Source organism: Carettochelys insculpta, chromosome 13 (assembly GCF_033958435.1).
Source record: "Carettochelys insculpta isolate YL-2023 chromosome 13, ASM3395843v1, whole genome shotgun sequence".
In the NCBI taxonomy this organism is placed as follows: Eukaryota; Metazoa; Chordata; order Testudines; family Carettochelyidae; genus Carettochelys; species Carettochelys insculpta.
In genome coordinates, this window is record NC_134149.1 from 35,524,954 (window position 1) to 35,550,267 (window position 25,314).

Here is a 25,314-nt window from a genome sequence, read left to right on the forward strand (position 1 = left end):
CTAGCCCAGTATCCTGTCTGCTGACAGTGGCCAGTGCCAGGTGCCCCAGAGGAGGTGAACCGAAGACAATGATGAAGCGATTTGTCTCCTGCCATCTGTCTCCAGCCTTTGACTAAAGGCTAGGGGCACCATACTTTACCCTTGGCTAATAGCCATTTATGGACCTAACCTCCAAAAATTTATCAAGCTCTTTTTTAAACTCTGTTAGAGTGCTGGCCTTCACATCCTCCTCTGGCAAGGAGTTCCACAGGTTAACTGTGCGCTGTGTGAAGAAAAATTTTCTTTTATTAGTTTTGAGCCTACTACCCATTAATTTCATTTGGTGTCCTCTAGTTCTTATATTATGGGAACAAGTAAATAACTTTTCAATATTCACTTTCTCCACACCATTCATGATTTTATATACCTCTATCATATTGCCCCTCAATCTCCTCTTTTCTAGACTGAAAAGTCCCAGTCTCTCTAGCCTCTCCTCATATGGATCCCTTTCCAAACCCTTAATCATTTTAGCTGCCCTTTTCTGAACTTTTTCTAACGCCAGTATATCTTTTTTGAGGTGAGGAGACCACATCTGCACACAGTACTCAAGATGTGGGCGTATGATAGTTTTATATAGGGGAAGTATGATATTCTTCATCTTATTCTCTATCCTTTTTTTAATAATTCCTAACATCCTATTTGCTTTACTGACTGCCACTGCACACTGTGTGGATGTTTTCAGAGAACTATCCACTATAATTCCAAGATCCCTTTCCTGATCTGGGCTACGTCTACATGTGCACACTACATCGAAATAGCTTATTTCGATGTAGCGACATCGAAATAGCCTATTTCGATGAATAACATCTACACGTCCTCCAGGGCTGGCAACGTCAACGTTCAACGTCGACGTTGGGCAGCACCACATCGAAATAGGCACTGCGAGGGAACGTCTACACGCCAAAGTAGCACACATCGAAATAAGGGTGCCAGGAACACCTGCGGACAAGGTCACAGGGCGGACTAGCGCTTCCAGGGCAACAGCTAGCCGCTCCCTTAAAGGGCCCCTCCCAGACACACGCAGCCTGCACAGCACGCGGTCTGCAGAGCCATAGGCACGTACACCTCGAGCGATGCAGTCATGGACCCCCAGCAGCAGCAGCAGCAGCCAGAGGTCCACACAGCCGCCCCTGTAGGAGCAGTGTTCACCCTGCTCCACGCCATGCAGGAGGCAGCTGAGCACATCCTTGCCACAGAGGAAGAGCTGCCCACAGGGGAGGAGGACGCAAACCCCAACCCTGCATCACCCCGCCCCCACCCCCACCTCATACATCCCCGGCTGTGGAGCTACCCCACCAGCACCAACTGGAAGGAGCGACTGGTGCTCGGAGAGTGGGACGACGATCGCTGGCTCCAGAACTTTCACATGAGCCGGCAGACATTTCTGGAGCTATGCCAGTGGCTCACCCCCGCACTGAGGCACCAGGACACCTTCATGTGGCATGCCCTCACTGTGGAGAAACGGGTCGGCATCGCTGTCTGGAAGCTGGCCACTCCAGACAGCTACCCATCCGTGGGCCAGCAGTTTGGCATTGGCAAGGCCACCATCGGGGCTGTCCTCATGGAGGTAAGAGGACCCACGGGGGGAGGGGAAGGGGGAGGCAGCCCTGGCAGGGGAGGGGATCCCTGGCAGAGGAGGGGAGGGGAGGGGGGCCCTGGCAGGTGAGGGCCACACAAACCCTGCACACCCCTCATTGGTGCTCTCCCATGTGTTTCCCCTGCAGGTCGTCCACGCCATCAACGCCCTGCTCCTCCACAGGCTCGTGAGGCTTCGAGACCCGGATGCTGCCATCACGGGCTTTGCCACCCTGGGTTTCCCCAATTGCTTTGGGGCTCTGGATGGGACCCACATCCCCATCCACGCCCTGGAGCACAGTGGAGGATGCTACTTAAACCAGAAGGGCCACCATTCTGTGGTCCTCCAGGCCTTGGTGGACATCCAGGGCCGTTTCCTGGACATTTATGTGGGCTGGCCTGGCAGCACCCACGACGCACGGGTATTCTGGAACTTGGGCCTGTGCCGCCAGCTGGAGGTGGGGACCTACATCCCCCAGCGGGAGATCCCTGTGGGGGACACCACCATGCCCCTCTGCGTCATCGCAGATGCAGCATACCCCCTCCGGCCCTGGCTCATGCACCCTTACACGGGCCACCTGTCAGCCAGCCAGGAGCTCTTTAACCTGCACCTGAACCACGTGCGCCAGGTGGTGGAGCGCACATTTGGGCGCCTCAAAGGGCGCTGGAGGTGTCTCCTCACCCGCCTGGATGCGGGCCTCACCAACATCCCCCAGGTTGTGGGCGTGTGCAGCGCCCTACACAACCTCGTGGAGAGCAAGGGGGAAGCCTTCTTTCAGGGCTGGGCTGTGGAGGCTGGCAGGGCCGATGAGCAGCCACCCGCTGTCCCCAGTCGCCAGGTGGACCCCGAAGGGACCCGGGTCCGGGAGGCCCTGCGGGCCCATTTCAATGAGGCTGCGGGGTGAACGCTGGCAGGCCCCCCACTGCCCCCAACACTCCCTGCCCCTACGCCCACACCACAGAGCACCCAAGAGCACACCCTGCCCCTTTCTTGAAAAGAAATAAAACCAGACATTTGTTTGTGAAACCAAATCTCTGTAGAAAACTCTCCTTATTATTAATCTCTTAACTAACTACTATGTACAGGCCGGATAAATATTATATATATATATATATATATATATATATATATATATATATATATCTTACAACTCCAATAAGATGAAAGAAAAAAAGGGGAAGACAAGGAAGGGGAGAACTATGTACATGGGGGGGGGCAGGTATCAGCATCCATAACAACAAAATATAACAACAGGGGTCTAATAGAAACTATTTACAAACACAAACATACAACTGAGGGGAATATATACAAAGGGGAGGGGGGGGCCACATCCTGGGCCCCACACCCCCTAATGTCCAGTGCTGGGGGTAGGCGGCCGTGACCCGCGCCTCGGCCTCAGCCCTCACTGGGGCTGGCTGGGGGCCGGGCGGACTGGGAGATACAGCCGGCGGGTGTCAGCTGGCCCCAGGTCCCCCTCGCCAGAAGGGCCCTCGGTGGCAGGTGGCGGTGCGACGGTGGGTGGATCGGCGGGTGGAGTAGCGGGTGGAGCGGAGGGTGGAGCAGGCAGGGCGGGCAGAGCGGCGGCTGGTGCGGCATGGGGGGGCCAGGTAGTCAGCTATGTGCTTGAACGTTTGCATGAAGGCCCCCCATGCCTCCTGCCGCCAAGCCAGCACCCGCTCCTGCAGCAGGAGGCGCCGCTCGTCCACCCGAAGCCGCTGCTCCATGACCTCCAGCTGCTGACGATGGATGGCCAGCAGCTGGGGGCTCCATCGCCATTCAGGAGGGCAGCTGGCTCCACCGTCGTCCCCGCCGTGGGGCTGGTCGGTGCTCCGCCGAGGGGCTGGCCTGGAGTGATGGCCCCGGTGGGCTCTCCGGGATCACTGACACCCCGCCGGCGCTCTCCGGTCCTTCCGATGGTGCAGCTGCGGAAGATGGGGGGGGGGGGAAGAAGAGGGGAGACAGCTGTTAGTGTGGGCCCCGAGCCGTGGCCCTTGTCCCCCCACCCCTCTGCTGCAGGTTCCCCATCCCTGTCCCCGGGAGATGGTGCTGCTGCTGCTGATGGGTGTCCCACCCCCTCCCCCTGGGGGAGCCTAGGTTCCGCTCCCCCCATCCCCAGGGATGGGGCATGGCACTGTCATGCTTGGGGGGCAGGGGCTGATGCACTCCTGTGAGGGACATGCCACTGCTGTCCTTGGGGCCGTGGTCATCTGGGCATGTGGAGGGCCCTGGTCATGTCTCTTGTCCCCGCCTCTCAACCCCGGGGGTGCGCACTGGAGGGGTACATACCTGACGGTCCGCTCCCACGGTCAGGGGACACCCGGTGGGTGGACGCCCGGCTGGAGCTCCTGGATGGCAGGACGATCTGGAGGCCCCCATCACTCGAGGAGGACTCCCCCTCCTCCTCCTCCAGTGCCCTGTGGGTGGGCTCCTTGTGGGGGGGTCCCCGGGGTGCGGGGCTTACCTCCGTGCCGGACTCTGACTCCAGGGCCTGCTGGGGCTTGTTGGCCGAGATATCAAGAGTGGCCGGAGGGCAGGAGGTGTGCCGGGGGCCCAGGATGTCCCTGAGCTCCCTGTAAAAGGGGCAAGTCATGGGGGCAGCCCCAGATCGGCCAGCCGCATCCCGGGCCCGGGCATAACCCTGCCGCAGCTCCTTCACTTTACTCCGGACATGATCCAGAGTGCGGGCAGGGTGACCCCGGGCGGCCAGGCCTTCGGCCAGCTGAGCGAATGCATCCGCATTCCGCCTCTTGCTCCCCATTACCTGGAGCACCTCCTCCTCACTCCAGAGCCCCAGCAGGTCCCGAAGCTCGGCCTCCATCCAGGAGGGGCCCCACTGCCCCTTCCCCGCCTGGCTGCTGGGCTGGGAGCCCTGGGTCTCCTTGGGGGGGGTCCCCTGGGGGCGCTTGGGGGGCTGGGGGGCGGCCATCATGGTGTGTGGGGGTGTGTGGGTGTGGAGGAGGGTGCAGGCCGGCCTCGTGCCTTTGCTGCTGCCTGCACGCTCTATCAGCTTCCTGCACAGGAAGGCAGGGGACCTTTAAGGGGCCACTGCACGCGGCGACCATCGAGCTCAGGGGCTGGAGAGAGCGTCTCTCAACCCCTCAGCTGATGGCCGCCATGGCGGACCCCGCTATTTCGATGTTACGGGATGCGCAATGACTACACATTCCCTACTTCGACGTTCAACGTCGAAGTAGGGCGCTATTCCCATCCCCTCATGGGTTTAGCGACTTCGACGTCTCACCGCCTTACGTCGATGTCAACTTCAAAATAGCGCCCAACACGTGTAGCCGTGACGGGCGCTATTTCGAAGTTGGCGCCGCTACTTCAAAGTAGCCGGCACGTGTAGACGCGGTCCTGTAGTATCTAAATTTGCCCCCAACACATTGTATGTATAATTGGGGTTATTTTTCCCAATGTGCATTACCTTACCCTTACCCACATTAAATTTCATTTGCCATTTTGCTGCCCAGTCGCTCAGTTTGCTGAGATCTTTTTGATGTTCTTTACAATCTACTTTGGTTTTGACTATCCTGAGCAGCTTTTTATCATCTGCAAACTTTGCCACCTCACTGCTTACCCCTTTCTCTAGATCATTGATGTACAAGTTGAACAGGATTGCTCCCAGGACTGACCCTTGGGGAACACCACTAGTTACCCCCCTCCATTGTGAAAATTTACCATTTATTCCAACCCATTGTTTCCTGTCTTTTAGCCAGTTTCCAATCCATGAAAGGATCTTTCCTACTATCCCATGACCACCTAATTTACATAAGAGCCTTTGGTGAGGGACCTTTTCAAAGGCTTTCTGGAAATCTAAGTATATTATGTCCACTGGATCCCCCCATCTGCATGTTTCTTAACCCCTTCAAAGAACTCTAATAGATTAGTAAGACATGACTTCCCTCTACAGAAACCATGCTGACTTTTGCCCAACAAATCATGTTCTTCTACGTGTCTAACAATTTTATTCTTTACTATTGTTTCTACTAATTTGCCCAGTACTGACGTTAGGCTTACTGGTCTGTAATTGTCAGGGTCTCCTCTAGAGCTCTTTTTAAATATTGGCATTATATTAGCTGTCTTCCAGTCATTGGGTACCGAAGCTGATTTAAAGGATAGGTTACAAACCACCATTAATAGCTCTGCAATTTCACATTTGAGTTCTTTCAGAACCCTTGGGTGAATGCCATCTGATACTGGAGACTTGTTACTGTTTAGCTTATCAATTAGTTCCAAAACCTCTTCTATTGACACTTCAATCTGGGACAGTTCCTCAGAATTGTCACCTACAAAGGACGGCTCAGATTTGGGAACCTCTGTAATATCCTCAGCCGTGAAGACTGAAGCAAAGAAATCATTTTAGTTTCTCTGCAATGGCATCATCTTCCTTGATTGCTCCTTTTATATCTCTATTGTCCAGGGGTCCCACTGCTTTTTTAGCAGGCTTCTTGCTTCTAATGTACTTAAAAACATTTTACTATTGTTTTTTGAATTTATGGCTAACTGTTCCTCAAAATCTTTTTTGGCTTTTCTTATTATATTTTTATATTTAATTTGGCAGTGTTTATGTTCCATTCTATTTTCCTCACTAGGATTTGACTTCCACTTTTTAAAGGATGCCTTTTTATCTCTCACTGCCTCTTTTACCTGGTTGTTAAGCCATCGTGGCTCTTTTTTTAAGTCTCTTCCTGTGTTTTTTAATTTGGGGTATACATTTAAGTTGGGCCTCTAATATGGTGTCCTTGAAAAGTTTCCATGCAGCCTGCAGGGATTTTACTTTAGTTACTCTACCTTTTAATTTCTGTTTAACTAACCTCCTCATTTTTATATAATTCCCCTTTTTGAAATTAAATGCCAGAGTGTTGGACTGCTGTGGTGTTCTTCCCAACACAGGAACGTTAAACGTTATTATATTATGGTCACTATTTCCAAGCGGTCCTGTAATAGTTACTTCTTGCACCAGATCCTGCATTCCAGTCAGTACTAGATCGAGAATTGCCTCTCCCCGTGTGGGTTCCTGTACTAGCTGCTCCAAGAAGCAGTCATTTAAGGCATTGAGAAATTTTATCTCTGAATCCCGTCCTGAGGTGACATGTACCCAGTCAATATGGCGATAATTGAAATCCCCTATTATTACTGAAATTTTTATTTTGATAGCCTCTCTAATCTGCCTTAACATCTCAGCATCACTGTCACTGTCGTGGTTAAGTGGTCGATAATATATTCCCAGTGCCATAGTCCTATTAGAGGAAGGAATTGCTATTCATAATGATTCTATGGAGCAATTTGATTCATTTAGGATTTTTACTTCATTTGAGTCTATATTATCTTTCACATATAGTACCACTCCACCACCCGCCCGACCCGTTCTGTCCTTCCGATATATTTTATATCCCGGTATGATTGTGTCCCACTGATTGTCCTCATTTCACCAGGTTTCTGTGATGCCTGTTATGTCAATCTCCTCCTTTGATATGAGGTACTCTAGTTCACCCATCTTATTAGACAGACTTCTAGCATTTGTGTAAAAGCACTTTAAAAAACTACCACTATCTATATGTCTGCCCTTCACTGATGCATTGGATTTTTTTTTTTTATATGTGACTGTTTCTTATCTGATCTAGCCCATACTTTACCATCTCCCATCTTCTCTTCCTGACTGAGTTCTAGGGAATCTCTATCAATGGAGTCTTGTCTAAGAGAAGTCTCCGTTCGATCCACATGCTCCCTTGCACCAATTGGCTTCCCCCATCTCTTAGTTTAAAAACTGCTCTACGACCTTTTTAATGTTTAATGCCAGCAGTCTGGTTCCACCTTGTTTTATAAGCTCTTTCGAAGAAGAATATTCAAAAGAGGTGCCAAATATGTAAATCTGCGCCTCATTTGCATTTTCGATTTCCTCATTTGCATGCCTCTTTCGAAAGAGGAATGCAAATGTACACACAGCCATACAAAAAATAAATTTAGCATGACCTGTATAGAACATAACCCTAAGCCACATGCATGCTGGTTTATGGTGTGGAATGCCTGAGAGGCTCAGTCTATAAACTGCAGGTCAAACCATGTTAGTCAGAGCCGTGTTTCAGCATTCTTTTTACAATCAAAAAGTTAATAATGATATTGCATCTCTAGCATAGAACCATCATGGCTTGCAAAGAATTTGTCATACTACCCTCTTGCATAATGATTTCAATGGCACATGTACCAAAAAAGATGTGCTTGTTTTTGTTAATAGACAACTTAATTTTTGTGGATTATTATATTCTTATTAAAACACTGTGAGCATGTTGATCCAGTTATTGACCATCCTGTTTATTACCATCTGAGTTTAAAAGACATAATGGTAACAAAAGTTCCGTATAAATAATTGTATCTGCTAGCAGTCTGAATAATTCGTACATGGGAAGAAGAAAAAAAAATCACTGTGCAAAGTAAATATAGTTCATTATTTGAAATACAATATCTTGTAATACACTCTCTTAATAAAACTAATGCACTTGAAAACTAATATGTTGTATTAAAATTCATTACTGATGCCTGCATAAGATCCCATTATTGCTCTGAAATGGGAGATTTGTGATGGAGCATGTCTGTGCTATTCAGCAAATAAGGTATTTGAACAGGATGTTTACCATGATACCATGACGATAATTTGTCCTCAAAATAAGCTACGAAATTCTCTGCTGTCAGAACTCATTTGGCATAAATAAAATTATGCCAGCTGACCATTTGTATTTGTATTTGTACCAGTAAAGTATTTTTTATTTTCCTCTTTTGGTGATAAAATCTTTTCCTTTTTAATATTTTTTTAATTTGGTAATTGCTTTTAGTATGTGTGATTTTACATGAGTACAAGTCAACTGTTTTTCTGTAAAATAAAGGCAGGCATTCACTAATGCTGTTATTTTTTCTCATTTTTAATCAGAAGTCATATAAATAGTAATCCAAAGAAATGATCAGGCTGACAGGCTCTATTACACAGGGAGAAAAGTGCTACATGTTGGACTGGTGAAAACCTTTTATCAAAGCATTTGGGCAGAGAAAATTGGAATTTGAAAGAAGAATAAATTTTCACAATAAGCATCCACTTTCCTAGGATCAGATTTTCATTGAGAACCTAGAATATTTTTTGGGTTTTTATCAAAAAGAAACGTTTTTTTTTTCCACTGGGGGGAAAACGTTTTCCAACCATCTCTATTTAGAAGGTCCTTAGGGACTTTCTCCTATTGTGAGTTTGTACACCACCTGGAAGAATCCTGATTATAATCTATGGATAGGTAACAATACAAAACATTAATAGTCATACTCTCTCAAGTATGAGTAATTTTGATAAAAGAAGTTTAATGTATCACATTTTTCCAGATGTTTGATTCATGACAAGAGGGCATGAACACAGGGAATTATGGTTCTGCTTTTGCCATCCCTCATATTGTAATTTTAATGCTTATTCTCTTACCACCAAATACATTATTGCAAATGCTTTTTTTCTAATTGAAATCCTGTGCCATGCGTTACTTCTGATTTTAAAATTATAATTTTGTGGAGTGGGGGGGGCAATTTCTTTCCCTCTTTCTTTCTTTTTCTTTTTTTCTTTCTTTTGTCAAACTAAGATTCTCAGCATCCTTCTTTTAACTATCCTTCTCTGAGGCTTTGAGGGTCTCCACTATCACTTGTGCCTGCCCCAGACTATCAGAAAGCACTGTGAAGATACTTTCTCTTTGACTTCTGCAGCTCTCCTCATCATACAATCATAGGGCTGGAAGGGAGCTCAGGAGGTCATTTAGTCCAGCCCACTGCTTCAAGAAGGATCAACCCCCACTAAATCATCCCAGCCAGGATCTTGTCAAGCCGGGACTTAAAAACATCAAGAAATGGAGGATCCAACACCTCTCTAGGCAATGCATTCCAATGCTTCACCACCCTCCTGGTGAAGTAGCTTTTCCTAATATCAACCTACACCTCTCTCTCTTTAACATCAGACCATTACTCCTTGTGCTGGCATCTGACGCCACTGAGAACAGTTTCTCACCCTCCTCTTTAGCACTTCCCTTCAGGAGTTGAAGGCTGCTATTAAATCACCCCTAAGTCTTCTTTTCTGTAAACTAAACAAGCCCATATCACTCAGCCTATCCTTATAGGTCATGTGCTCCAGCCCCTTAATCATTTTTGTTGTCCTCCACTGAACCTGCTCCAGCACATCCACATCCTTTTTATACTGGGGAGCCCAAAACTGGACACAATGTTCCAGATTTGGCCTCACCAGTGCCAAATAGAGGGGAACAACCACTTCTCTAGATCTGCTCGAAATGCTCCTCCTAGTGCACCCTAATATTCCATTTGCCTTCTTGGCTACAAGGGCATACTGTTTACTCACATCCAGCCATAACCCCTAGGTCCCTTTCTGCTGTACTGGTGCTTAGCCAGTCAGTCCCCCGCCTATAACAATGCTTGGGACTGTTCCATCCCAGGTGCAGGACTCCACACTTCTTGTTGAACTGCATCAGATTTCTTTTGGCCCAGTCCTCCAATTTATCCAGTATCAGAGAGGTAGCCGTGTTAGTCTTTATCGTCCAGAACAACAAGAAGTCCTGTGGCACCTTATAGACTAACAGATATTGTGGCGCATAAGGTTTTTTGGGCAAAGACCTGCTTCATGCATCTGATGAAGCGAGGTCTTTGCCTACGAAAGCTTATGCTCCAAAATATCTGTTAGTCTATAAGGTGCCACAGGACTTCTTGTTGTTCTCAATTTATCCAGGTCTCTCTGGATTCTCTCTCTACCCTCCAAAGTATCTACTTCTTCCCCTAGTTTTGTGTCATCCGCAAACTTGCTGAGGGTGCAATCCAGTCCCTCATCCAGGTCATTAATAAAGATTTTGAACAATACTGGCTCCAGAACTGAGCCTTGTGGCACTCTGCTTGAAACCAGCTGCCATCCAGATACTGAGGCATTGACCGCTACCTGTTGGGCCCAACTGTCAAGCCAGCTTTCTATCCATCTTATAGTCCAAGGATCCAATCCATATTTCATTAATTTATGATGGGAGAGGCTCCACACTTCTTCGACATATCCCCAGCTGGACTTAATTGGTGTAAATCTGTTGATTTCAGTAGAATTACCCGTATTCACATGAGTGTAAATCTCATCCTTCTGAGCCTGTATTACTCCTTGGATTTGATCCAAGCTTTTACTGAATAATCTTTTACAGGCTTTCCAGTACCTGCAGCTGTCACAAAGGTGTCACTTCCATTAGCAGCTCATTCCAAGTACTTCTCAAGACATGAGGAGACAGACCTTTAATCTTGCTATTCTATGAAAAGCTAAAGGAAAACCAGGGTTACAATCTAGTTCCTGAAAGAAGAGATCAGCAGCCTTTGGAATTTTTCTTCATTTGGGGTGGGAACACTACCTTGGCTTGTTTGACCTGTTGGTAGTTCTAACAAGCACACCAAACTTTTTGGTTCTACTTTCAGAGAGGTAGTCATGTTAGTCTGTAGCTTCACCAAAAAAAAAAAAAAGTGTTTGTGGGTAATTAATAAAATTGTTAGTCTTTAAGGTGCTGCAGGACTGGTTGTTTTTCTTGGCTCTAGACATTACAGGGAAGCTAAAAGTCAGCACAGCAGCATCACAGTGGCTTTAGTTTCTCCCTCTACGCTCCACTGGCTGGTTAGTCAAGGAGTAGGGGTTAAATTTCTGAAAGGGGATTTTAATTTGCTAAATTTGCCTTTACCATTAGAGCAAAATTCTTATAAACTCTTTTGTTTGACCTCTTGGTTTCATGCATATTTGGTTTACTAAGTCTTTCTGGGAGTTTCAGGAAGGACTAAACATGGTACAAACATGGGACATACCAAATAAATTTAGAATGCATCCTTCCCACTTCAGACTGGCTTACGAATCTTACCAAGGGTGTTCAAGTTTTGTGATTTCATGGAGAGCTAAAAAAATCAAGCTGTTTATTACAGTTCTTGGTGAGCACTCTATCCTGGATTTTCACCAGGCTGCTGAAGAAATGGGTCTATCTCACAAAAGCTCATAACCTAATAAATTATTTTATAAGCCTTTAAAGTGCTACAGGACTGCTTTTGTGTTTAGTTGAAAGGAGTCCTTGGGTGGTAGCTAATTTATTGTTTTTGTATGCTTGCATGTGAATGGGAAACCCTCCAGGTAACTGACCATTGAGTGCATTGTGAGCTAAGACTTTCTCTTGACACCTCCCTAGATAGTTTCAGCAGAAGATGAAGGGTAAAAGGAACTATATAGGCAGATAACAGCTCTAAAATCAAAATGGCACTCACAAAAATTGAGTTTGATATTGATACATACAGACCTATCTAAATCTATCACACTCTGAAATATACCATGGGGATGAAGCTAGATGAAATTCTGCAGGTTGAAAGGATCTTCTTCCCACAGGAAACTGAAATTCATTTTATACTATGTTCTGATACAACACTGAGACTCCAGTTAAAGTTTCTTCAAAAAGATCCTACTTTGATAAAAAATATACCAGGGGAATATCCAATATGAAGGTCCTTCAGAGAATACTACTCCTACATAGATCGTGCCATTTTACTGATTTAGAACATGTTTCCTTCAAAGGAAATCATTTATTTTACAGTATATAAAAACATCTTTAGCATACCATCCCTGTGGCCACTAAAATATTTTTTGAAGTTGTCAGAGAAAAATGAAAAATATAAACTTAAATATTCTCTCTCTCTCTCTCTCTGTGTGTGTGTTTAATATACTAAACAAAATTCTCAGGCATTCTCCAGTAGGAAACAGAAAGCTTTTCTTTCCTGCCTGATGGTGAATTGTTAACAAATCAGTCTTGATTTCTGTGATCCCAACAGTGCAACTTTTATTCAAGTTGGTAAGCATTCAGTCACACAAGGAATCCTAATTACCTTAATTGAGGGAATATATTCACAACAGTTTGATGTGTTCATTTTTGCAGTTGATGCAAATTTTCATCCAAATGATTGTTCATTTAAAAATTATTCATTTCAGCTGTCCTCAAAATTGTGTTGTGTCATTGGCCTGTGTAACCTTCACTCATTTCTTATGTGCATTTTGATGCAATCTTATTACATGATCACAAAACTATTTTTTCACAGGACCCCGAGCTCACACCGGACACAGAATGGATTATGTTTACTTAATGAGCAACTATAGCATGCATTGTTTTCCTTAAAAGTTTGACAAAGATATAATGAGCTAAAAACAGGCTCTCATAATGGAAAACGTAGGGCAGCCTCAATAATAGTAGATGGACTCACTGCCCATAATGTTCTTTATTTAGCAGAATGTTTAATGCTAGCATTACACTCTGATTTCACTCAGTTAAATTTCAAATTTTGTCATTTTAAAAAAAAACTATTGCGCAAGCTCAGTATCATTCAAGTATGTTTTTAACACCACTGGATGGGGATAGTCAAAACTTAAGAAATTTCTGACCAATTCAAGTATAAATATCTATGAGCTGATATAAAAGTGTGATAGATCTGATTAGTCAGTAGGCTGGAACTGAAACTGAGTCTTGTATTTTTCCTACAGAATTGCAAGCTTGTCCACTTCAAAAGGAACTTTGGCCTAGTCCCTCAGACCAGTTTAGACTACACATGTCCCAGTGACTCATTACATGTCTAAATATGTTTGAGGATCTAGGGCTGGGGTACTATCACTACTATTTTGAAAAATGGGACTTTGGATCCTCAGTTACTTACAGTATGTCTACACAGCAATGGTATTTTGAAATAACAGCTGAAATTTCGGTTATTTCAAAATAATTTTTAAATATTGATTTCCTTATTTCAAAATAGGTCAACCTCATTCCATATTTCGAAATAGCCATTTCAAAATAAGGGGGCTGTGCAGACAGGGGCTACAACTACACAGATCCATGTTAATGGTAGTGTGATGCAAAGGAGGGCTATAAAATGCAAATGGCTGCTCATTTGCATAGTCATGTAGCTAATTTGCATAGTTCCATGGGATCACCAGCTGGCAGAGGCAGCAACAAAGGGGTTTTCGCCAACAGAGCTGCATCTACATGGCTCACGTTCTGACGACAGCAGGCTCTTCTGGCAGGGTGATCTGGGGGGGGAGTATGCAAATTAGCCTGATGACTATGCAAATAAACATCTATTTGTATTTTCAAGAGACCTCCTTTGCATTACTCTTCCGGCAGCACAGCTCCATGTAGACATAGCAAGGGAGTAGAGCCTATTGCAAAATAAGCCTTTGTGCATCCAATGACTATTTTGAAATAGGCTCTGTGTGTAGATGCTTTATTTCAAAACAGCTGAGTGCTATTTCAAAATGCATTTTGTGTTTACCAGTGTTATTCTGGAATAAGCTATTCTGGAAGAGATAATATCTCTTATTTTGAAATAACACTGCTGTGTAGACATAACCTTCCATACTTTGAAAAAATATGAAACATGAAGTGAATCATATTGTAGATGCATTGTTTTTCATTTAATAAAAACCACATGTGGGGTGATTGGGATTCCCCCCCCCCCATCTGTTACATTCAGAAAAAATAAACTGGATTTTTTCTTCAGGTTGTGGGGGGGGTGGCGGGATTGCATCTTCTCTGGAGATTTTCAGATCAGTATTGCTGATGTGTGCCTAAAATCAATTACACTTAAGGAGTTTTTTATGTGTTCCTGAATAAATTTGTTCAGATCACAGTATCACAGAACCATAGGGCTGGAAGGGACCTCAGGAGGTCATCTAGTCCAGCCCCCTGCTTCAGGCAGGATCAACCCCCACGAAGTCATCCCAGCCAGGACTTTGTCCAGCTGGGACTTAAAAACCTCAAGGGATGGAGAATCCACCACCTCTCTAAGCAATGCATTCCAATGCTTCACCACCCACCCGGTGAAGAAATTTTTCCTAATATCTAACCTACACCTTTCCTTCTTCCACTTCTGACCATTACTCCTTGTTCTGCCATTTGACACCACTGAGAGCAATTTCTCATCCTCCTCTTTAGAGTTCCCCTTCACAAAGTTGAAGGCTGCTATTTAATCACCTCTAAGTCTTCTCTTCTGTAAACTAAACAAGCCCAAATCACTCAGCCTATCATCATAGGTCTTGTGCTCCAGACCCTTAATCATTTTTGTTGCACTTCGCTGAACCTGCTCTAGCAAATCCACATCCTTTTTATACTGGGGAGCCCAAAACTGGACACAATATTCCAGATGTGGCCTCACCAGTGCCGAATAAAGAGGAATAACTACGTCCCTAGATCTGCTCAAAATGCTCCTCCTAATGCACCCCAGTATGCTGTTAGCTTTCTTGGCTACAAGGGCACACTGTTTACTCATATCCAGCCTTTCATCCACCATAACTCCTAGGTCCCTTTCCATCGTACTGCTGCTGAGCCAGTCGGTTCCCAGCCTGTAACAATGTTTGGGATTCTTCCTCCCCAGGTGCAGGATTCTACACTTCTCCTTATTGAACCGCATCAGATTTCTTTTGGCCCAGTCCTCCAATTTGTCCAGGTCCCTCTGGATTCTCTCTCTACCCTCCAACATATCTGCCTCTCCCCCTAGTTTTGTGTCATCTGCAAACTTGCTGAGGGTGCAATCCAGTCCCTCATCCAGGTCATTAATAAAGATGTTGAATAACACCGGCCCCAGAACTGAGACTTGCGGCACTCCGCTTGAAACCAACCGCCATCCAGATATTGAGTCAATGACCACTACCCGTTGGGCCCGACCACCAAGCCAGCTTTCTATCCATCTTATAGTCCAAGGATCCAATCCATATTTCCTTAACTTATAGACAAGAATGTTGTGGGAGACTGTATCAAAAGCCTTGCTGAAGTCAAGGTATATCACATCCACTGACTTCATGTCCACAGAGCTTGTTATGTCATCATAGAAGCTGATGAGATTGGTGAGGCAGGACTTGCCCCTGGTGAATCCATGTTGGTTACTTTTGATCACTTTCCCCTCTTCCAAGTGCTTCAAAATGGATTCCTTGAGGATTCCCTCCATTATTTTCCCAGGGACTGAGGTAAGGCTGATGGGTCTATAGTTCCCTGGATTGTCCTTCTTTCCTTTTTTAAAGATGGTCACTACGTTTGCTTTCTTCCAGTCATCCGCTATCTCCCCCGATTTCCAGGAGTCTTCAAGGATAATGGCCAAAGGTTCAGCAATGACCTCTGCCAATTCCCTCAGTACCCTGGGGTGTATTAAATCCAAAATACTGACATGGTGGGAGAAACCCTAACCTCAGTGAAGTTATTGGGAGTTTTGCTATAGACTTAAATGCGACCTGGAATAGGAGACACCTTGACCCCAGTGTTGCCCTCCCCCCTGCACTAATGCTCAGCACCACGCTGCTTCCGACGAGTGTTGGGGCAGTCACACCCCTCCCCCAGAGCAGTCCAGCCCATAATCAACGCAAGTTTTCTGGCACACACTGCTCCTAGGCTGCTCCAGGAGACTGAGGGGCGGGGAGGATGCACACTGCCCTGCATGCACCAGAAGTGGTGCAGATCTTCCAGAGGAAGAATCAAGCCAGAGTGGAGCAGGGGTGGCAGGGGGAAGGGCATGGGCAGGAAAGGTATGAGGCATGGATGGAATAGGGGTGGGGAAGGGCAGGACACAGGGGTTATGGCTGTTGCCTGCCCAGAATCCACACACTAGTCACCTCTGGGATCTGGATTTCACTTGATCAGTCTCAGCGACCAACAGTGGAATGACCTTAACCCATTCATAAAAGGAAGTATTTGCCTGTCAATTTTTGGGTGATATCCAGATAGTGTGACTGAAAAGAGTTTTTCCTCCCTGGTATTTTTTCTTTTCTAATTTCCTGTGTGATTTGTTAGTCCCGTGTGCAGAGAGTGTCAGTGTATTCATTTGTCTAAAAAAGGTAGTTGGCTTTAGGGGCAAACTAATAAAGAAAAATATCTCCCACGTGTTTCTCATTTTCATAATATAATGCTGCAAATGAGAGAATGTGCTGAGAGGAAGAAGAAACCTGACTATGCAAAGCTTTCCCTGTCTAACAGGCATGTGGGAAGCCAATGACTATCATTAAGAAAAATAAGCACTGGGCACAGCTGTAGTTTGTCCCAGTGATTTTTGTAAGGGCTGTGATCAATTATACCACACTCGGCTGGATTTTATTGACATATATTTGATGCTTTAGTGTGCAAATGATTAGCATTAGAACTACTAGAATATAATTATCTTGATAAAAGACTGAATTATACTAAAGGTTGAAAAAAAATGAAACCTTATCACCTTTGAGAGTCTAAGGATTCCCTAATCAAATCTGTAAAATCTTCATATTACCATTTCTTTGTAAATGTATGTGAGATATTTATATTTGTCAGCATGTGGCTACTTTTTGTCTTTGCTGGCTAAAAAAGTATTAAGGGCTATAAATGTAGGTTTGGGTTTTTTTTTTTAAAGAAAGCTGACAGCTGGATTTTCTTTAAATTTCTGGGTACTAATTTTTTCCTGGCACCAAGATTGCTCAAACTCATTTACGTGTGCATTCAAATGATTTCACAGTGGCCCTGCTGGGCCTAGTTTAGAAGACTTCTGCAGTAAATGCTGGCTTTGCTTTTGGAACTGAAAGAAAGAAATCAGTTTGGTCATTAGAGGGACAAAGCCTGTATCTTGCAAAAGCTTACATGAATATGAATGTGGGACACTGTAGTTTCCTATGGAATAGTATGAAAATTCTGTGAGGTTTCATTTAAAGGAGCACTAGCTCTCTCATAACCCGCAACTGTTTCCTAAAAACAGAAGTATGTCCCCTTTTAGGAGACCTAGAGTTCCAAATTATGTACTTAGTTGCATCATTGTAAATCAGGTATAATATATCCCTTCACTGCAGTGGTATGACTACTGCAGAACATGGCCCACACTGGTCAGGTACAAGTACCTGCTAATTCAATTAATATTCATTCCAGGCAAAGGAAACATGCATGCTTTCTGCGTGTGGGTGTATCAATCTGTAAGTTTACCGGTTATGATCAAGGTAATATGAATGTCTTGTTTTACAGTAATCACTGATGGTTCCAGTAGGAGAAAATTCCTCATAATAATTTTGTACTATTCAGAAATAAATTGTACCTAGAAACATTTCATATTATCCTTTTATTTGCATATATGAACACACATAATACTATAGGAAGCTGTAGATGTAGCTATAAAATGCATTTCTTATATCACCAAGAATTTATTGTCACACTCAGATGTTTGCTGTATACCTGAGTGAAGTCATAAGTCATCTGAAACAAAAGCGTCTCATCAGAGTATCTCACACATTATTTTGGCAGACAACTCATATGAGAGAAGCAGCAAGATTTCTTAATATTTTATTTGATGCTATTTTGGTTCCCTCTTAATCAAAGTTGCCATGGTACTACTCAAAGCCCAATTCAAGCCTTTACAGAAGGGTAACAAATACACTTCAATAGCCATTAAAATGTTATAAAATAGATTGTCTGTAAATAGCGTTTAGAATTTAGAATCATGTAGAATCGTAGACCAGAGCTAATGGGATGGGAGTAAGGTTGGCAACACTCCATGATTATCTTGGAGTCTCCAGCATGTAAAGTGTAATCTTTAACTAAAGAGTATATCATGTTATGAGAAGTCGGGAAATTGTCCAATCCAACATGGCAACTCAAGATGGGAGAAGAGAAGTCTTGTTCCTCTCCATTTCTCCTCTAACTGGATTACCAGCCCTCCTGTTTCTACCAGACCAGTCCTTTATTTAAACCCTCTTACAGGTATCCCAACATTTTTAAGAAAAGGGCAAATTGTCCCATATTTTGTGGGGCTCTTTTTCCTTGGAGCCATGCACCTTGGGGGTGGCAGCCCCCACTACCAGGGAAACCTTCTTCTGGGAGGCTGCCCCATTCCTGGGTATCCCACTGCCAGAGAGCCCTTCTCAAGGCAGCTGCCCAGTTCCCCAGCACCTTGATACTGGGGATCCCCTTGGGTGAGCAGCCCCCACTGCTGGGAAATCTCTCCAAGGGGCAGCTACACGATTCCCTGGTGCCCTGGGACTCAGGATGGCACCCCCTCACTGCTGGGGAGCCCTGCCGCAGGGTGGCTGCCTCACACCAGCAGGCCCTTCCGCCAGGGAGCTTCCTCACAGGGTGGCTGCCACAATCCCGAGGGCCCTGTTCTGGCTGCCCATGCTGCAGGTGAGCTCCTCTGTGGGGCAACTGCTGCATTTCCTGGTGCCCCATTCTGGCAGGCTGCATATTTTCTACCCTCAGTGGCCACACATGGAGGCTGTGCAGCCTCCACCCCAGCATGGGACCCCTGACATGGGATATAAGCCCCGAACTCCAGAGTACAGGAGTCCTGTATTTGGCATAGCAAAATAGTGTAGGAAAATGTGGTCACCTTACTTCTGACAATCAGCGAGGAATGCCTCAGACTGGTGAAAGCTTGCAGGCAAACAACAGACATTGATCTAGTAGGCAGTGTGTTAAAAATAAAAATGACAAATGGACATGTATTAAGAAGTCTGAGTGGTGAGAAGTAATCCTGGAAGGGGTCAATGAAGAGGCATAGTGCTGTTAAAATGGTTATAAGCCACTGTTCCAACTCACATATGCTGGTGCATACTGTTCATCATAGCCTTATGTGATACATGTGTGCAGATGGGACCTAGTCAGGTTCAAAGGAGTTTTCAAAAATGCTTATGCGTGCAACTGGCTAATCTATGCAGCCAATTGATTAATTCATTTAAAATTAAATTGTATTTATTTCAGTCATTGCATTGTAACAGTGTGTGCAGTGCCATAACCTGCTCAGTAAGAACTAAGCTTTATTCATGTCTAACTACATGGCCCACCAACAAGGGAGGGCAAAGAAGGCCATTGGGCCTGTCGATTCATAAGGGCCCATGGCTCCTGGCTGCCACCACGGCCACAGTAGTAGCGGTGGTGGCCGGAGCCTCAGCCCCTTTAAATCGCTGCTGGAGTGCCACGCTGTGTGCTCCGGAAGGCTCTAAGGGCTACCAGGGTGGCAGGGGGGTGACAGTGTGGCATGATTTGGCAGCTCTGCGGGTTGGCTGCTCCAACCCTGCTCTCTCCGCTTCCCTTCTGGGAGCTCAGGGCCGCCCTACCCACCTTGCCGAGTGGCAGGCACAGCTGTCAACCCCCCTGCTGAATACTACTACTACTATACTACTACTATTCTATTGTGGACTTAAACTACCCCTCAGAAACTATTTGCACACTATCTACTTTGAAGATCATGTTCGTTTTATTAGAATTGTGAAAGTTGATTTTTTGTGAATATGTAGGGGTGCCCGGGGTTCCTGGGGGAAGCAGTGGCTGCCTGCACTCCTGCCTGGGGCCCCAGGGAAGTGGATACTCATGAATAATTGAATTTGCGAACATTAAGTTTGCGACTCATGAGACTCTAATGTACTAGTATAAGAATGATATATGTGGCAACTTTGGAATTCTCCCTAGTCAGATTTGCAATATACTTTCTTAAAAGTCCAAAACATGTTTAAAACTTCATCCCAAATTAATTCATGTAAGGACATCACAATCATTCAACCCTTAATTCATTAGTTTCTTCATCTTTCTATTAATTGAATTCTGGGGAAAGAAGTGCTGAGGTTTGGGAAGTTGAACACGGAAAGCTCAGGGAGGTGGTATGTTAAGGATTCTGTACTTTCTTGATTAGTAATTGTTTTGGTAGCAGGGGGTACCACCTTCTGCTTCTTCTAAGACTGCTAATGACTTTTAATTTTTTTGGCAGAATGAGGACAATTATAAAAAGGAAGGATGGCCGTCTCTAATATTTTTCTATTACTTTTGCATTTAAGTGTGGCTTATATTGGGATTTTTGGTCTTATAAGGCACTGACTGTGCAAGTTATTGAAATATTTTAATGTTGGTCACTTTTTCTGAGATTAGAAATTTAGAAGGCTGTGTCTACACTTGCATTCCTCTTTAGAAAGACGAATGCAAATGAGGGAAATTGAGGGAAATGAGGAAAATTGAAAATGCAAATGAGCAACTGATTTACATATCTCATTCTTCATTTGCATAATCTCTTTTCGGAAGAGATTCTTTCAAAACAGAAAAGCATTGTAGATGGGGCTCTTTCAAAAATAAACACCATATTAGAAAGAATCCTTCTTCCTATTTTGTTTCAGGAAGCCAGGTTCTTTTGAAGATGGGGTTTATTTTCATAAGAGCCCAATCTATACTGCTTTGTTCCTTTCGAAAGCATGTATTTCGAAAAGAGATTATGCAAATGAAGCACAAGATATGTAAATCAGTGTGTCATTTGCATTTTTGATTTCCCTCATTTTCATTCCTCTTTGGAAAGAGGAATGGAGTTATAGACACAGTTGAAGAGAATAAGGTGATAAAATTAATCAAAGTCAAAGAATCGGATCTGCAGCCCACATTGGCATATTCAGCTGTAGAAAGCCAGCACATCACTTAAGTCCCACTTACTTAGATTGGAAGGTTTTAGGAACCATGCTGGTGGGAGCATCCCAGTTCCTGGCTGGGGCTCCTAAGCACTATCAAAGGACAAATAATAGTACTTAAGATCATGCTATTCAGGTGGTTCATAAGAATTTTGCCAGTGAATCTCATCCCTAACACTTTAGCTCATGCACTCTGCTTCTTCCAACAATTTTGATAAGGGGCTTGAAATCAATTATACTTGGTGGAGTAATTATTAAAAGATAAAACATGGCTTACCACATGATTGCACTAAAGAACTGAAGATCACACATTAAGATAAAAGATTGTGAACTGAAACTTCATATGGGGAGACTGAGGCTACGTCTGCACTAGCCCAAGTCTTCAAAATGGCCATGCAAATTGCTGCATCTTGCTGCTGTGTGGCTCATCCAGACGGGGCTCCTTTTCAGAAGGACCCTGCCAACTTCGAAATCCCCTTATTCCTATCAGCAGTTTTAGAGCAGATTTTTGGTATGCATTCTTAGTAGTGTGTAATGGAGGTCAATACCAAGAAGAACATCCCAAAAGCAATATAGGTCGAGCCTCTCTAGTCCAGCACCCTCGGGACCTGACTGGTTCCGAACAAGAGAATTTGCCAGACCACTGGAGGTCAATATTGTCTAGCACATTACCAACAGTTGCACTGCTTACTGGGCTCTTAGAAGATATCTAGGGATAAATTGTAACTAAATAAGAACACAAAACATTTGGAGGCGGAACTGGTGACTGTAAACAAACTTTATGGGACCACAGGAAACTTGGGCATGCCCATCATAAGCAGATAGCCAGCCAACTATAATCATGCCAGATTATGGACGTTGCTGGATGAGAGAGTGACGGATTACAGAGGTTCAACCCATAACAGCAGCTGCATGTAAATATTTTGGGTGTTATCTGTTCCTATGTCAAATTCTGATTATTTTAAAGCATTAATGTTCTGTGGGTTTATTTTCAATTGAAATATAATGAATGAAATACAATAGTGATTGAATTCCCAATTCTGAATTTAATTGGTCTGCATAGGTTTTATATCTGACTTGATGTAAACTGGTTAATAGTAGTCCTTTCAACTTTAAAATGTTGGAGTCTCAAGCAAGTGAAAACCACTCTTGTGTCAGTGCTGTTTCCATTTCTCCTTGAAGTGCAGGCTAGTATGGCTAAATGCATTAGGGACAGTTAATACCATCATGATTAGCTTTGCTTTTACTGCTGTAGGAATTGCTGTCAAAAAGACAGTCTGATGTTGTTTGCTATCTAGTACCTGGGAGGTAATGAGGATGTCCAAATAAAATGAAATGTAATACAAAGCTCAACATAGCTCCATGACAAGGAAGACTTGGTCTGCACAGATATGTAACGAGCTGAGCTGTATTAGAAAGTTGAAACAAGAGGAGAGAGGTGATTATTCAACTGCAATCTGTGCTTGAAATTTGATTTGAAAGATAGCCCAGGTAGCCTCTGAATGAGGTTTGCGTTTGGAATTAAAAGTCTTTCAGTAGGAATACCAAAAGATGATCAAACCAAATACACATTATCGTGGTAACTACAGGAATATTGAAAGGAAGATGGCATCTTGTTTGTGTGTCACAGTGATTTCTGATTTGTGTATCAGAGTAGTAAACAGTCTTAAAAACGCATGTGTGCACGCGCGCGCGCGCGCGCACACACACACACACACACACAGAAAACAATCTGGCCTTCACAATTGGCCAAAACTTTGGCTGCCAGTTTACCAGCTTGTAAGCAAATGGGAAAAGTGATAAATCTCAGGCCTCAATTGGGCTTAATTCCCAACTGGCTTAAATTGACCATAAGAGCATAAGAACATAAGAATGGCCATACTGGGTCAGACCAAAGGTCCATCCAGCCCAGCATCCCATCTGCCGACGGTGGCCAATGCCAGGTGCCCCAGAGAAGGAGAACAGAAGACAATGATCAAGTGATTTATCTCCTGCCATCCATCTCTTGCCCTTGTTCTGAAGGCTAGGGGCACCATACTTTATCCCTGGCTAATAGCCATTTATGGACCTAACCTCCAAAAATTTATCAAGCTCTTTTTTAAACCCTAATAGAGTCCTGGCCTTCACAGCCTCCTCAGGCAAGGAGTTCCACAGGTTGACTGTGCGCTGTGTGAAGAAAAATTTCCTTTTATTAGTTTTGAACCTACTACCCATCAATTTCATTTGGTGTCCCCTAGTTCTTGTATTATGGGAAAAGGTAAATAATTTTTCTATATTCACTTTCTCCACACCATTCATGATTTTATATACCTCTATCATATCGCCCCTCAATCGCCTCTTTTCCAAACTGAAAAGTCCCAGTCTCTCTAGCCTCTCCCCATATGGGACCCGTTCCAAGCCCCTAATCATCTTAGTTGCCCTTTTCTGAACCTTTTCTAATGCCAATATATCTTTTTTGAGGTGAGGAGACCACATCTGCACGCAGTACTCAAGATGTGGGCGTGCCATAGTTTTATATAGGGGAAGTATGATATCTTTTGTCTTATTATCGATCCCTTTTTTAATAATTCCTAACATCCTATTTGCCTTACTAACTGCCGCTGCACACTGCGTGGATGTCTTCAGAGAACTATCCACTATAACTCCAAGATCCCTTTCCTGATCTGTCGTAGCTAAATTTGACCCCATCATGTAGTACGTGTAATTTGGGTTATTTTTTCCAACATGCATTACCTTACACTTACCCACATTAAATTTCATTTGCCATTTTGCTGCCCAATCACTCAGTTTGCTGAGATCTTTTTGTAGTTCTTCACAATCCCTTTTGGTTTTGACTGTCCTGAACAACTTGGTGTCATCTGCAAACTTGGCCACCTCACTGCTTACCTCATTTTCTAGATCATTGATGAACAAGTTGACCAGGATCGGTCCCAGGACTGACCTCTGGGGAACACCACTAGTTTCCCTCCTCCATTGTGAAAATTTACCATTTATTCTCACCCTTTGTTTTCTGTCTTTTAACCAATTCCCGATCCATGAAAGGATCTTTCCTCCTATCCCATGACCACCTAATTTACATAAAAGCCTTTGGTGTGGGACCGTGTCAAAGGCTTTCTGGAAATCTAGGTATATTATGTCCACTGGGTGCCCCTTGTCCGCATGTTTATTAACCCCTTCAAAGAATTCTAATAGATTAGTTAGACACGACTTCCCTCTGCAGAAACCATGCTGACTTTTGCCCAACAATTCGTGCTCTTCTACGTGCCTTGCAATTTTATTCTTTACTAGTGTTTCTACTAATTTGCCTGGTACTGATGTTAAACTTATCGGTCTATAATTGCCAGGGTCTCCTCTAGAGCCTTTTTTAAATATTGGTGTTATATTGGCCATTTATTGTTATATTGGCCATATATTGGCCATATATATTATATTGGCCATATATTGTTAAATTGATTTAACAAAACAGTGCCATTTTACAGCCATAGAAAATGTAGCCTAACGTTCCTTTGTGTTATTTTACACAAGTATCAGTTACATTTTTTAGTCTGTTTTGGTATCATTATCCCAACCCAGTTCACTTGGAGTCCATGTATGGTTCCTATGGCAAAACCAGGAAAGTCAATAATGAATTTTCTTGATAGAGGAAAAAAAGCAAAACAAACAGATTTGTTTTTAAAACTAAGGTATTATTATGCATTACACAACAGAAAAAAATACACACAATTTATTTTCTTTGAAATTCATCTTTCACATACACAGTAGCCTATTTTTATTTCTAATTTGTGCTAATTGGATGAAGAAGAAAAACTAGCAAGGACAGAATAACATCATTCGATATCTCATAACCTCACAGTCAAAGGTCCTACCCCTCAACACCTCTGAAAACAATCCTATATCATATTTTGACTCAGAGACATGGGGATGTCAGTAGAATACTGATCTAATGCATTGTTCTTTGGAAGAATGTATTCCATAGAATAAATGTGATACCTATGATTTGATAATGCCAAAGTATTTACTTTTAAATGAAATGTAAACAAAGCTATAAATATCCTTCATTACAACACACCCCAATCTTTGGAGGATTTGGAATAGCTGTTCCACACAATTGAGGACAAATTAATCTCTCTGAATATCTCTCAACTGAAATATTTCAATGTTAACTAAGAGTTTCGAGTGATCAAAGTGATTTAGTTAAATAATTTATTTACATATAAAATTGGAAGTTTTCAATATAGAAACTCTGGGG